This window comes from Chionomys nivalis, chromosome 18, assembly GCF_950005125.1.
Source record: "Chionomys nivalis chromosome 18, mChiNiv1.1, whole genome shotgun sequence".
NCBI classification, from domain to species: Eukaryota; Metazoa; Chordata; class Mammalia; order Rodentia; family Cricetidae; genus Chionomys; species Chionomys nivalis.
This window is the reverse complement of record NC_080103.1, coordinates 12,506,429-12,520,333: the sequence shown is the minus strand read 5'-3', so window position 1 is coordinate 12,520,333 and position 13,905 is coordinate 12,506,429. Positions and strand designations below refer to the sequence as shown.

At 45.1% G+C, this 13,905-nt stretch overlaps 1 protein-coding gene across 7 annotated transcripts in view; it reads left to right on the top strand.

The window, feature by feature from the left end:
* The window catches only part of LOC130889281 (myomegalin-like), a 205,545-nt gene that overhangs the window by 86,117 nt on the left and 105,523 nt on the right, over positions 1-13,905 (top strand). The gene's annotated exons all lie outside the window — the stretch shown is intronic.

Sequence of the window (13,905 nt, the reverse complement as noted above, 5' to 3'; positions counted from 1 at the left end):
AGAGCTGCCTTAATTGAGACAGGGAAAGTTATAGATGAAGAAGGTTTGAGGCAGAAAAGGAAGACATTCAGTTTTAGAGATTTTGTGCTTGAAGTGTTTGTTAGCTATTTCATGTGGCAAGCAAGCGATTGAGGAGGTCAGGACATCTGGGAAAGGGCTGAGCTAGAGACACAGATTTTAGTGGTGTCAGCACGTGGATGGTATTGAAGCCTTGAGACTGGGCCAGATCACCAAGAGACTGAGAGCGTCTACGGAGGAAAAGATCCAGGACCACGCTCTAGGCCACTCACATTGATACACTTTGAAAAAAAAGGAGAAAACAAGCAAAAGAAGATAACAGGCTCACCATGGTAACATGGGGAGAAAAGCCAGCGGCTGGGGTCCTTGGAGCCAGAGAAACTGAGAAGAGGGAGGGGCCACAGTTTTGAGAAACTTCTGAGTGCTTGAGGGATTTGATGACTGAAAATTCGCCTTTGGCTTTAGCGCCTTCTGCGATCTCTCTTAGAGCCATTTTGGTGAAATAGGGAGGCAAACGCTTGATTTTAGTGGGCTTAGACAACAGGAGGCGAGTCACCGGGCAGTGAAAAGGAACCATTACGTTCCAAGGAGAAGGAAGAAACAGAGGAAGCTGGTGAGGGTCCTGGGTCGGTAGAACAGTTGCATTTAAAGATGGATAGGTGTCCACATATCATATGGCAATAGGGTTTTTCAGTGGGTAGTGAAATCCTGAGGGACGAGGAAAGGAGAGGACAGGAGAGGCTTCCTGGGTGGTGTTTAGAAGAGGGTCTGCGGTCAGAGGAAGGGTGTGTGTGAGAGCCGGCGCCGGTACATGTCTGCGGTCAGAGGAAGGGTGTGTGAGAGCCGGCGCCGGTACACGGCAGAAAGGACAGGAGGAGCATGCGCACGTATCAGGGAAGAAACAACTTTTCTTTGTTCCCCTAAATACATTTTCAAGCATACTCCTAAAGTGAGTTACTCCCTCTCCCGGGAGCTCGTTCGTGCCGAGACATCCTTGCTCCTATCTGGACCACCTGCAGTGCAAATCTTGCCCATCTTTCAGGCCCAGTCTGCACCTGCTCAGGCGGGTCTTTCCTCATCGTTTCTCCCCCAAATCGTGTTTCTCCATCTATTTTCCTCATCTGATTACAGTTCTGAATAACTATTTCATCTCTAACTGGCAATTTTTTAAAAAAAGTATATGTTTCTTAAACCTCCCCATAGATTACGCCTTGTGGTCTAGATCAACACCAAGTATTCTCCATAGCTTTCAGCATAAGTATTATTGAGCTCCTAACAGAAATCCAGGATTTTGTAAGGCTTGGTTACCAGCACCTGGTAAGCTGCAGGTGAGACTCTGCTGCGCAGAAAGAGTGGCTGGCTGAGAAGCTGTTTTCTCTGTCCTCTGTCATTTCCTCCCGACACCCAGCTGCCCAGAGAAGTCCAGTTGAACCTGACTCCTTTGGAATTGCATAGACAGGGGCTGGTAGATTTAGGAAGCGTTTAAGTTAAGAAAAGGACGAAACTAGGTGAAATACTTGGCAGAGTTTATTTTGAGCAACATCCACTCACTTGGTAAGCATGTGACCATCTTCTATGGATAGGACACGCTAGCCACAGTGAAGCAGCCAGTGGAGGATGTCATGCCCACCCTGATGTGCAGCTCGGTGTCCAGACATCGAGTGAGCTGCGGCACCCCCTCTGCCCTCGCTCAGCGCCTTCTCTGCTGTGATGATTGACAGGAACTTACTCTTAAGGTCTGGTGTAGGTTGGACTTGAGACAACAACCATAACAGTGTCCCCATCTGGATAGGGGTGCTGCAATTGTAGAAACTGAAACCCTCCCACGTGTTTAACCTGTTTTACAACAGAGAGACAAGCAGATGAGACAAGACACTCTTTGGACAGAGCATAAGTTTTCCACCAAATACTTCATAAGTATTAAGTTTTTTTTTAATTTATTTATTTATTATGTGTACAATATTCTGTCTGTGTGTATGCCTGCTGGCCAGAAGAGGGCACCAGACCTCATTACAGATGGTTGTGAGCCACCATGTGGTTGCTGGGAATTGAACTCAGGACCTTTGGAAGAGCAGGCAATGCTCTTAACCACTGAGCCATCTCTCCAGCCCAAGTATTAAGTGTTTAATATGTTACATCCAGTAACTGCTTCTGGTGTGATTAGACCACGGGATGAACTGCAAGGCACAAAACATCGCCTCACACAAAGTACTTACAACATGAGGAAGTGTGACACAAGCCACACACGCCATTTAACGTTCTCTGGTGACCACGTTTTAAAAATTTTACAGAACCGAGCAGAGCGGTGGTAGCACATGCCTTTAATCCCAACACTCGGGAGGCAGGGGAAGGTGGATCTTTGTGAGTTCGAGGCCAGCCTGGTCTCTATAACTAGTTCCAGGACAGTCAGGGCTAGACAGAGAAACCCCATCTCAAAATACAAAACAAAACAAAAAAGAGCAGAACCGTATGAAAATCGGTGGCAATAATGCATTTAAATATTGCATTTAAATAATGCGTTTAAAACATTGTATTTACAACATAAAAATCAAAGTACAAAAATTATTAATTTTTTAATATTTTTACTATTCATTCACAATAGTTAATATTAAAAAGTCACTGTGAACTGTCCCCAGAATCTCCATGGTACATTCGGTTTGTGCTTGTTAATTTCTCTAGCCGTGGGTGGCCTGTACCTGCCGTCCTGAAGGGCACAGCTGGGGTGTCTGTAGGGTTTCCAGGAGAGGTCTAAGCTCAGAAAGTGATCTGATGATCACAGGATTTGCTTGGGCCAGGCCAGGCTTTCAGAGTGAGACCATAGAGTCCTGGGCCAGATCATGTCAGGTGCCGTCAAGAATTTAAGTGTATTCGGCAGGCCGTATCTACCAATTCGTTTATGTTTGAAATGTTTTGGTTTTTGAGACAGGGTCTCACTACATAGCCCTGGCTAGCATGGAACTCATTATGTAAACGAACCAACCTGGAATTCACAGATATCCGTCTGCCTGGGTGCTGAGATTGAAGGTGTGCGCCACCTTGCCCAGCCTTTAATACAGTTACTATACTTCATATGAATCCTCTACCTGCTGCCCGAGGAGAAATTAAGAAAAACAAAGGGTCGTTCCTGTGAAATGGACTTCTTTTTTTCTTTTCTTTTTGGTTTTTCGAGACAGGGTTTCTCTGTGGCTTTTGGAGCCTGTCCTGGAACTAGCTCTTGTAGACCAGGCTGGCCTTGAACTCACAGAGATCCGCCTGCCTCTGCCTCCCGAGTGCTGGGATTAAAGGCGTGCGCCACCACCGCCCGGCTTGAAATGGACTTCTTAAACAGCTGAGAGAAACGTCGCTTGGAGCAACCCTTTTAGCTCCCGCAATGGGGCGGGGCTCCTGTCTCCCATGAAGTATCCTGGGGGATTGCAGGGGCTCCAACCTCTCTCTGGCTCTTACCAGGAGCCTGCAAGTTACTAAATTAAGCCCAGCCAGGCCTATTTGTGAACACAGACTCCAGCCAAGTCCAAGAGATTTGTCCTGCTGAGGAATGTCCCGGGGAGGGAGAGGTTCGCTGAGATCATGGGTATTTGTGTTTGTGTCTTCTCAACTTGCCTGCTCAGTTGGGTCAGATCAACAGAGGCTCTGGGACGCAACCAAGAGGATGACAGAGAGGCCAGAGAAAAGGACTAGCTTATGACATTTGAGGTCTAACTGCAGGTCAGTGTGAAAAGGAGCGTGTATCTTGGGACCTCTGTGCTCGGAGTAAATAAAATAGCCGCTCACCTCATTTTCTCCCTCATTTTTCCTTCTTTAAAAGTAAACTTTTTATTTTAGAGCGCTTTTAGCTCACAGCAAAACTGAACAGGAAACTCAGAGATCTATCTGCCCTTTGCCACCAGCAGATTCCAAGCACACCTCATTTTATTTTTAATGGATTTCTGAACTGAGTGTTGGTCAGAGTTGACTCTTTCACCTGCGATTCACGCATCTGGCTACTTGTGGAAATTACATTTATTGAGTACCTTCAACGTGTCAATATATTAAGGAATTAATATATTAATTACTTTATTTAATTGCTATACCTGAAATTAAAACACGAGGGACCTGTCCTGAAATTGCTGAAATGATCTTTAGAACAGAGAGGATGAACTGCGTTTTCATTTTCCTCTGGGTCAGTGTAGCAGCATGCGCGAGAGCGGATATTTACGCCCCGGCTGGTCGCCATCTTACCCTGCCGCGCAGCCGCAGCGCTAGAATCTCCCCTTTCTGTGACCGTGCGTGAGGCCGTTCACGTTTCTACCCTGCCATAGAGCTGGGATGCAGGGAGGGAGAGCAGCCCGAGGCGTGATGCGTGGTCTGCGGGCTTGGTGGAGTCTCTTTGGAGTCACATGATGAATTCACAATAATTTGTGAATCTGCTGCTATTTATATCTGCCACCTGTGCATATTTCTCCATGGCTATCTGATCCTGGGTTATGGTAAGCCGCTCATTTCTCTGGCTTATTTGCAATCTACTATAAATCAACTATTTAATTGGTTAGACGTAAGCTATAATCCTCTGGGGGCTGTGACTGACTTGGTATTTCTAAAAGCCGTCAGAGTGCCTTGCCCACACAAGGGTTGATGCTTATTAAGTATTTGGTTGGGGAGCAAAATAAACAAGTGCTGCCGTCTCCAAATCAGCTACCTTGCCCTCTGCCCAAAGAGCATCTTTTCCCAGTGTTCCTGTCTCCCAGTCTCCCGCCCTCCCTCTTCCCCTCTCCCCCCCACCCCACACACACGTCCTCTCACACACTGGCACTCCAGCCCGAACCACTCTTGTCCAAACACCTAATCTTAGAACATCGGCGCGCTCAGATGTCCGTGTCTGCATGTGTCCAATCTAAGCAAGTCAGCGTGGCTTTAGGACCGGACGAAGAGGTAACGGAGGTTGGGCTTGAGGCTGCACCCCGCACAAAGCGGCACAGTTCGGATACAGGGCTTGCTGTTGTAGAAACCAAACTTTTCCACTTGTTTTTTCCATCTCCTCGGGAGACCGGGCATTCAGCTGGTCCTGGCAGGGCACCACTCTGGCACTGCACAGTCTGACGATGGCAAGACAGACACTGCCCTGTTGTTCCTTCCCAGCAATGAAGGACACGTGTCCCTGTTGGCGCAACCTCTGTGCCTAATTTGGGCCTTCACTGTGCTACTGAAGCTTAGACTCTGTGGGGTGGCGGAACTGTCCTCAGAAGTTCCTCAGAAACCAAGCCTTCCTTTCTGGGGAAGTCTAAAAATTTAACGTTTTGCACGGGAACCCTGCTGGCTAGCTCTCACATTCACATAGCATACTGGCAGGGTTATGATATTTTTTTTCTAAGCAGGAGGAAAAGGTCCCAATTTGAATGAATCAAATGTTTACAAAGCTTCGGCAATGAGTCCTACGACCTGGCACTGTTAATGTCTGCACCCACTAGAGGTCTCGAGTTCTAGTTTTGCTTTGAAACTTTGTGGCTAGAAGGAACATTTACTTATAAACGAATTCCTTCAGAAACTACTGAACTGATCTCTCGGGAACATACAGGCACCACCACTTCGTACCGCAGTCAGAAGGATAGAATTCCTTATGCAGTGGTTGTGCACCCAAGAGTCAGAAGCAGGCAGATCTCTGTGAGTTCGAGGCCAGCCTGGTCTACAGAGCAAGTTTCAGGACAGCCAGGGCTGTTACACAAAGAAACCCTGTCTCAAAAAAAAAAAAAAAAAAAAAGTAGAATTCCTTACGGAAACACTGCATGCTTTACTGTTTTCCGCAGAGATGTGGTCTTGTCCCAGTGTGATCAAAGGAGCCGGGGAAAGGAACTTATGTTAGAAAGGGTGTGAAGCCCATGCATTAACAGCTACTTCTCACTGGGGTGGACAGAACTGTGGGAGGCTCTCAGGAAAGCCCCGAACCTTTCCTGCCACCAAGCTATTTCTGTTTGAGTTGCTTGAATTTACAGGATTGGTTAGGGTGGGATTTTGCTACATTTATTTTTGTCCCAAATAAAGACTCGGTTGTAGCAGGCCTGCTCCTCTCTGGCGTCTATTTCCAAACATGCAGTAAGTTCCCTGAAGGCTGACCTGACTTGCCCCTTGCTGCACAGAAACCTCCCTGAGCTCAAGTCTGTGAGGCCAAGAAAAGCCCTTCAGTTTGGCAACTTTAATCTCCGATGCGAATCGTACTCTCTGATTTTATCATGCATGCTGATATGCTGTCAGTGTTTTTTCTCTCTTTCTCATATGTATACATATATGTGTGTATACAGATATATACATATGTGCATAAGTAGACTATATATGTGTGTATGTGTGTGTGTGTGACATAAGTCATGGTCCCTATCATTAGAAGCTGGAAGATATCAGCACACACACACATACACACACACACACACACACGCACACATACATAGGACCCTGCAGTTTAATACCCAAACAAAAACGCAATCAAAGACCACTGAAAAATGTTTTTAAGAAAAATGTTTTTAAGTATTCACTCCCTAAACTTACATGGAAAGATACCAAGGGCAAAGTACGTCTCTTAAAGCCTAGAGGGAGGGCAGATACTTAAAATAAGTGATATAAGAAGGAGTGAGGTGGGTGCATTCTAGAAACAGGTGTTGGATGGCCACAAGTCCTGGCTTGCTTGGGAGAGTCCTGACTTTCACCTGTCGCCCCTGCATCCTAGTGACATCAACCTCAGGGTGGATGCTGGCTTCTCCTTGTCTTGCACTGCAGTGAATCCCAATGAACGTCAGGTTTAGAAGGAGAGAAGACACCGCAGGCCGGGAGTGGCTCAGGCAGAGCCTTGGTGGCATTCCAGGACAGCTGCATGATTGGTTGCACAATCAGTAAGCGTCCTTGTTCCTGGAGGAAGGTGGCACCACTGAGCTTGGAGGGGTCTTGGGACCGTGTCTCCACAAACTATCATCTCTCAGAACTCTGCTCAGAAAGGTGTGCTGCCAGATACTGACTGACGGCGGCATGAGCCTAAGTCAGAGCAAAGGGGGACCACCAGGCTGGGTAACCTGAGCGGGTGTGAGAGAGGAAGGGGGAGGGGACAATGGCAGTGAGAGGTGAGGTGACAGAACTTGCTCTCTGACTTGACGAGGTTGCAGGTTCCTCTTGAGACACATCTGACTTGCGAGTTATTTCTGCCTTTCTTCCTTGCTGCCTGCGCCTGCAGCTAGTTGCAGACTGGCTTCCTTCTGTTTGGGGGGTGCTTAGAGGTGGGCTTCTTCTCTCTGCTCATCAGTATCGGGAGATAGACTGAGCACCACCGTTTTCTGTAATGCGGAGGGCTGGAGGAAGCTGATGAAGGGAGCCAAATGTTCTTTGCTGTGACTCTAGTTTAGGTAATTCCAGAAAGGAAAAAGAAAAAATGCCAAGAATCCAAGTGCTTACAAAATGAAAACCCCCTCTTTGACTTTATGGGAAACTCAAAATGTGCACAAAGATAAAGAGAATAGTATTTTCTGTGTCCCTGCTCCATGTCCTGGGGACATCGTCCCCAGCTTCAGCAGTTCCCTGTGAACCTCGTTCTTCTGGTTGACCTCACTGCAATGCCCTTTCTTCTCCTGTTCTCAGCTTCCGACAGCAACTCTCAGACACCATACAACCTTGCCTAGCAGAAGAGACCTCTGATAAGTTCTTTCTTCAAAACATAAGCACCATAATGTTACTGTACACAGAGTTTGAAAGTGCTTCCTTAACACCAGCTGATATCCAATCCATACTCAATTTCCTCTGCCAAATGTTCGTGTTCAGATCTCCAGACCTTCGTGTATCTGAGCTTTGTTGGAGTGCAGAGGAGTTAGACCTTTGACCCTTTCAGGGGAAAGAGGAGGAATGTGAGACAGGAGAGGAGGCTGGAATCCAGTTTATTTAACCCTTTGTCTTCAGTGAGCAGATAGAACACCACTTAGACAGTGCTCCCAGATTAAAACAGGAAATCTTTTAGTTGATTTTTCAATTTGACATTTTTCATGTATGTGTGGTGTGGTGTGCATGTGGTGTGTGTGTGCACATGCATATGGAGGCCTGTGTTTGATGTAGGAAATCATCCTCCATCACTCTTCTACCTCAGTCATCAAGGTAAGGTCTCTCAATCAATCACAGAGCATGCCCGCATGGTGAGTCTTGCTAGTAAGCTTGCTCTGGGCAAAATCCTTTACCTATGTCTTCCAGGGTTAAAATTACAGATGCCACCATGCCATCTGCCATTTATTTGAGTTTCCAGGAATTCAAACTCTAGTCCTTGGGCTCTCAAAGCAAGCCCTTTAACTACTGAGCCACCTCCTTGGCCCCATATTGTTAAAAGACTTTAAATGAAAGGTTTTTTTCATTCAGTTTCACAGTGTTATCCCACATCCCTGCTTTGGATAGCAGAACTCAGTCTATGAAACGAGACTCAGGTTTGCAATGTAAATTTTAAGCATGGGATTGCTGGTAATGCAAGAAGCCCAAAGACCCTCTCTCGCTCTGAGCTTTTTATTAGGCATAATCACATGCAAAGATACTATACAATCATTATACCATGCTTGCAAGGAGTGGACGGCTTTGCTTATACATGACCAGGACAAGGATGCACAGATAGAAAAACATATGGGAACACAACAAACCTGTCCATCTTAAGAAATAGCCCCTCCCCGATCCTTGTGGGGAACAGCTGTCATGAAGACCATTTCCCTCCGTCCATCTGTCCATCAGTCTCTTGTTAGCATGCTCACTTGTTGAATTTATTCTGCCATGAATAATATTGGGAAATTTTTTGAAAACATTATTTTTAAGAGAGATGATCGTACTGTGAATTACAGAGCAGCCCATCCATTTAGAGCTCAGACGGGAGACCTGGAATGAGTGAGCTGATCAGCCATGCCACTGTTTCTTATCTCAGTCCCAGGTGAACTCCAAAGGAAATGCAGACAGGGAAATCATTTTTTGTAGAGTGCGGTGTTGACTGTGGATGCTTTGAGACTCCGCTGCAGTTTTGTCTAACACAGCACGCTGCAGATCACGGCAAATGTTATCCAAGTCCGATCACTTGTTAAGGTGTCAGCCCTGACTTCTGATTCTACCTGCTGACATTGTGATGGAGCCTAATGCCTTTCTTATTTGATTAAGCTTCAGCACTGATAATTTTCCTTGAGTTAGTTGGGTGGATATTCCTTTTAGGGGCACACAGCAAAAGAGTTGACTCACCCTCCCCCCACCCCCAGTTCCCCTTTCTTTGGTATATAAATTTCCCTAGATATCTCTTTTTGTTGTTTTGTTTTGTTTTGTTTTGTTTTGCTCTCCCCACCCCCTCCAGGCACGGTTTCTCTGTGTAACAGTCCTAGCTGTCCTGGAACTAGCTCTTGTAGACCAAGCTGGCCTTGAACTCACAGAGATCTGCCTGCCTCTGCCTCCCAAGTGCTGGGGTTAAAGGTGTGTGCCACCATCTCCAGGTTTCTCTAGATATCTTCCTGCAACCCTGACAAGATCTACTGATATGATTAAACAAATGTAGTTTGAGACCTACTTATGCTATACTTAGAATTTACCCAAGAACACTTACTTGTGGGCATAGACAAACATGGCCAACTGTGCCATCAATTATGGGAGACTCATAGTTCTACACCCCGGCCCCCCTTTTCATTTCTCTTCACTACTTATCTCAGTAGACTAAAGTGAAGAGAGTTCAGGTTGGGAAATCATGCTCAGCTGCTGGGGCATCCTGCTTTTAGTGTACTAATTTCCTCTCTATGATACAAAGTAGTCTTCTATATGATGGCATCGCAGAACTTGAGCTATCTCGGACAGAGCAGACTGTTACTGTTGTCAGGAGTAGGCAGCGTTTTAAATGTTTACAGCATGCCAGCTGTTTTTATAAGCTATTTCATTTAGTCGTATTAATATCTTCTGAGATTGGGACCACTCTAGTCCCCTCCACAGAGGAAGCCTAAGGGTTTTAGGGGCCAGGTGCCTCTTCTGGCCTTGTACTCTGGCTGTCGCTGTTACACCTTCTTCTTCCATAAAGACTTTCAAAGATGGACTCCACGCAACTCATTTTCTAACTGTGGTTTACCACAGGGAACTAAATCAGACTAAGTGAGAATTGTTTCCAGAGCTGGTATCTGTCTGAAGCAGAGAAGCAAGTGCGGAAGGCTGCATTCTGTTTCTGCTTTTACCTTAGAGGTCACCTTCCTGGCTTTCACCTTCCTTAGCTGTAAAATAAAAGACCTGAAGTGAAGAGTTGCCAAAGTCTTGGCTGGTGAACGTCTTCACACAGGAATGTCTGGCTGTGATTTGCACACCCTCTCACTTGATCCTGTGAAATGGTCATTGTTGTCTTCACTGATAAGGAAAGCAGCCACACAGCCCCTGAGGCTCAGAGTGCTTAGCCAGGCACTGTGGGAAGCTGGTTCTCTGTGACTTAGGACTGGTGTCCTCAGAGCCTCCCATAGCTCTACATTCCTTGTAGGCGGGTTTGATTTTGCTTTAGAACATGCAGATTTCTTGCAACATGGCTTACAAGGGACTTTGGGAGCATTGTTTTCTGACCAGTTGGTGCGTGTTAGAGATTCCACCAACATCACAAGAACTGATCAGGTTATCTATTCATCCCAGGAATTTCCACTGGCTTTCCAGCTGTGAGATTTTGTTTATTTACTCAGCTTAATCTATCTGAGATGGCTCAGCAGACATCTAGACTTACCCAGTTCAGTTAAGTTAGCTGGGAATAAAGACCATCATTGCCAGCTGGGTGGTGGTGCACACCTTTAGTCCCCCAGCACTTGGGAGGCAGAGGCAGGTGGATCTCTGAGTTACATCCCAATCTGACCTACAGAGTGAGTTCCAGGACAACCAGGGCTACACAGAGAAACCCTGTCTCCAAAAACCAACCAACCAACCAACTAACCAACCAAAAACCATCGTTGTCAGTACTTCAAAAACATAGATTAAATTTGCTTTTATGTTAGATTTAAAATCAGATTAGCAAAATGGCTCAGCAGGTAAAGGCCCTTAAAATAAAAGTGTGAGGACCCAGGGTTCATCCCCAGAATTCATGCAAAGGTAGAAAGAGAAGAAACAGCTCCATTAAATTATCCTCTAACCTCCATGTGTGTCATGGCATGCATACCCATACACACATCATATACAACCAACAATAATAATAAAATACAAATTTTGAGAAGACTTACACACATTTTACCCATTCTTCATCACTTTCTGAGCAGAGAAACATTAACAAAATTTAGTGAGTTCAACAACTGAGCCTGCTAGTAGCAGGAACAATAGTCATCTTAGGAGTCCTCTTTCTAAGTGCCACATTTGGAGTGTCAGATCCATGGGAAATATTACGATGTCAGAGAAAACAGACTGTCACTATTCCCTGACGGTAATGTTGAAGTTGTTGTTGGTGACGATTATAAATATCATATTTATGGTTAAAGCACCGTTCTGGGAGACTGAGAACATGGCTCAGCTGAAAACTGTTTGCTGCCCAAGCAGATCTCCAACACTTGTAAAATTGAACTCAGTGGGGACAGGCTTCTAACCCCAGCCTCAGGGGAGACAGAGATACTGGCCAGTCAGCTTAGCCTAGTTGGTGAGTTGGGCTCAGAGAGACCCTGTCTCAAAATATAAAGATGAAGAGCAACAAAAGACACCTGACATCAATTGGACCTCCCCATTCATACACATGTACCTGTATGTGCACGCCATACACATACCACTAACATGCACACACAACACCATCCTAAATCCTTGGCACAGATAGTCCTTAGAATGCCACATGGGCTTGATAGGAACCTATTGAGCCTTTTCCTCATATGAATAAATTGAAATACTCTTTGCCAGTGGTTGATCTTTTTACAGGACTAGAATCGCCTATTTTTTTTTTAATATGAACAAATACAAGTTGTTCAGTTTAATTTGAATATCCGAGCAATGGCAATGCTTTACTATAATTTACCTAAATATTGCAAAGAAGATGCTTAAGATTTAAAAACGATTTATTACTTTTTTGAAATCCAGTTTGAACTGGACAGGCTACAGCTTTAATTGCTGAGTCATGGAACCCTAGTGTTACACTTCATGTAGTGTTCGTGAAGTGATAACGTCAAAATCACCCTTGGAAAGACCAAACTATCAATTTCTTCTTAAATATTGTACTGTGAGCCTTGAAGAAATTACGGTATTCTAATCTCATCTGGCATCGACCTATGCTGTACCTCAAGCCTAAAGCACAGACTGTCCCCTGTCATTCCTGCCAACATATCAGCTAGACCCTCACTAGCAAACAGGGCCTAAAACACTGTGAGCCCAACTTCTTGCCTGCTAGAAAATGCTTTCTAACCCAAATATTTAAACCAGGCTTCTACTGTTCCCAGGTAGTATTCCTATCTCACCCATCTTTTATGAGACATGAGTTCTGAAATCTTTCGTAAGTATCATATGATATCCTTGTGTTGCCTTTGACACCAAGAAGTTGGTGGTTGGTACGCAGGTATCAGAATAAAATGTGTCACATGCGCTGGCACCCCTGGTGTGTGTCCCTTTCCTGCACTTCGGCTACTGTTATTTCGGCTGCTTTGCTAGCCTTTAACCAGTGGCCTCTTCACTCCTTGTACTCATTGAATTTTTAAAAATTATTTTATCTTTGAGATTATAATACAGCAACATCATTTACCCTTTCTCTTTCCTCCCCTCAAACCCTCCTTGCTCTCTTCAAATGCATGGCCTCTGTTTTTCATAAATTGTTGTTATATACTTATGTGTATGTAAACATATATATATATATATATTCCTAAATACATAACTACAACCTACTCGGTCTGTATAATGTTATTTGTATGTTTCTAGAACTGACCATTTGGTATTGGATAATCAGTTGGTGTGCTCTTCCCCCAGGGAAGACTATTTCTCCTGCTCTCTGCATTCCTTGGTTGCCTATAGTTCTTCGTGGAGGGCTGAGGCTGTGGTCTTTCCTCCATCCGCCTTGGCAAGTCTATTGTTATTGTCCTTGTTCAGCTCATGTTTAGGTGTTGATGCTAGTGAGACTTTCTGGGTGTATCTTCCAACATGACTAGTGTGTCTCTGATTGCCACCGGCTCCCCTCCAGTTTTCCTCACGCGGCTTTCACAAACCTGCTGCAAACCTTCTTCATCCCTTTCTTTCGTGTATTTCACATGTGTATATCTGTGACATATGTAAATGACTGCATATATTTGTGGGAGAGCATGCCCCAGGAGGAAGCCAGTCCGATGCCTGCTCTGTCTTATTCCCTGGAGTAGGATCTCTCATGGAACATGGATCTGGCTCGATTGGCAGCTGCAAGTTCCAGGATTCTGACATCTCCACTCCTCGTCTTCCTTCTCACCCCTTCACCTCAGTTTCTCCATGCTGGAGTCACAGGCACACACATGACCACACCAGTTATTTTACATGGGTGCTGAGGAGCTGATCTTAGGGCCTCATGCTTCTACAGAAGCTTTGTTAGCCACCAAGCCCCTCCTGGCTCCGCTAATGTTGTCTGTATTGATTTCCCATTCCTCATATACAGCAGGATGTTTAATCTTCTGGGGACACACCGTGCAAACATAACTAAATCTTTGTCCCTACTCTACAGGCATTCCTTTATTCCCTTCTTCTGTTTGCCAAAATCTTACTTGTTGCTGCCTTACCCCAATAAGAATCATTCCCGACATAGATCCACCGCCAAAGACAACTAAATTAATAAAAATCCAATTGTATAATAAAATTTATGATACTGTTTTTAAAACACACACAAATTTTTTTCCTTAAATAATTAAACCCAGGGCTGGGAGACAGTTCAGTCGGGATAGTACTTGTCATGTAGATATGATGACCTGAGTTTGATCACTAGCACCTACTTCAAAA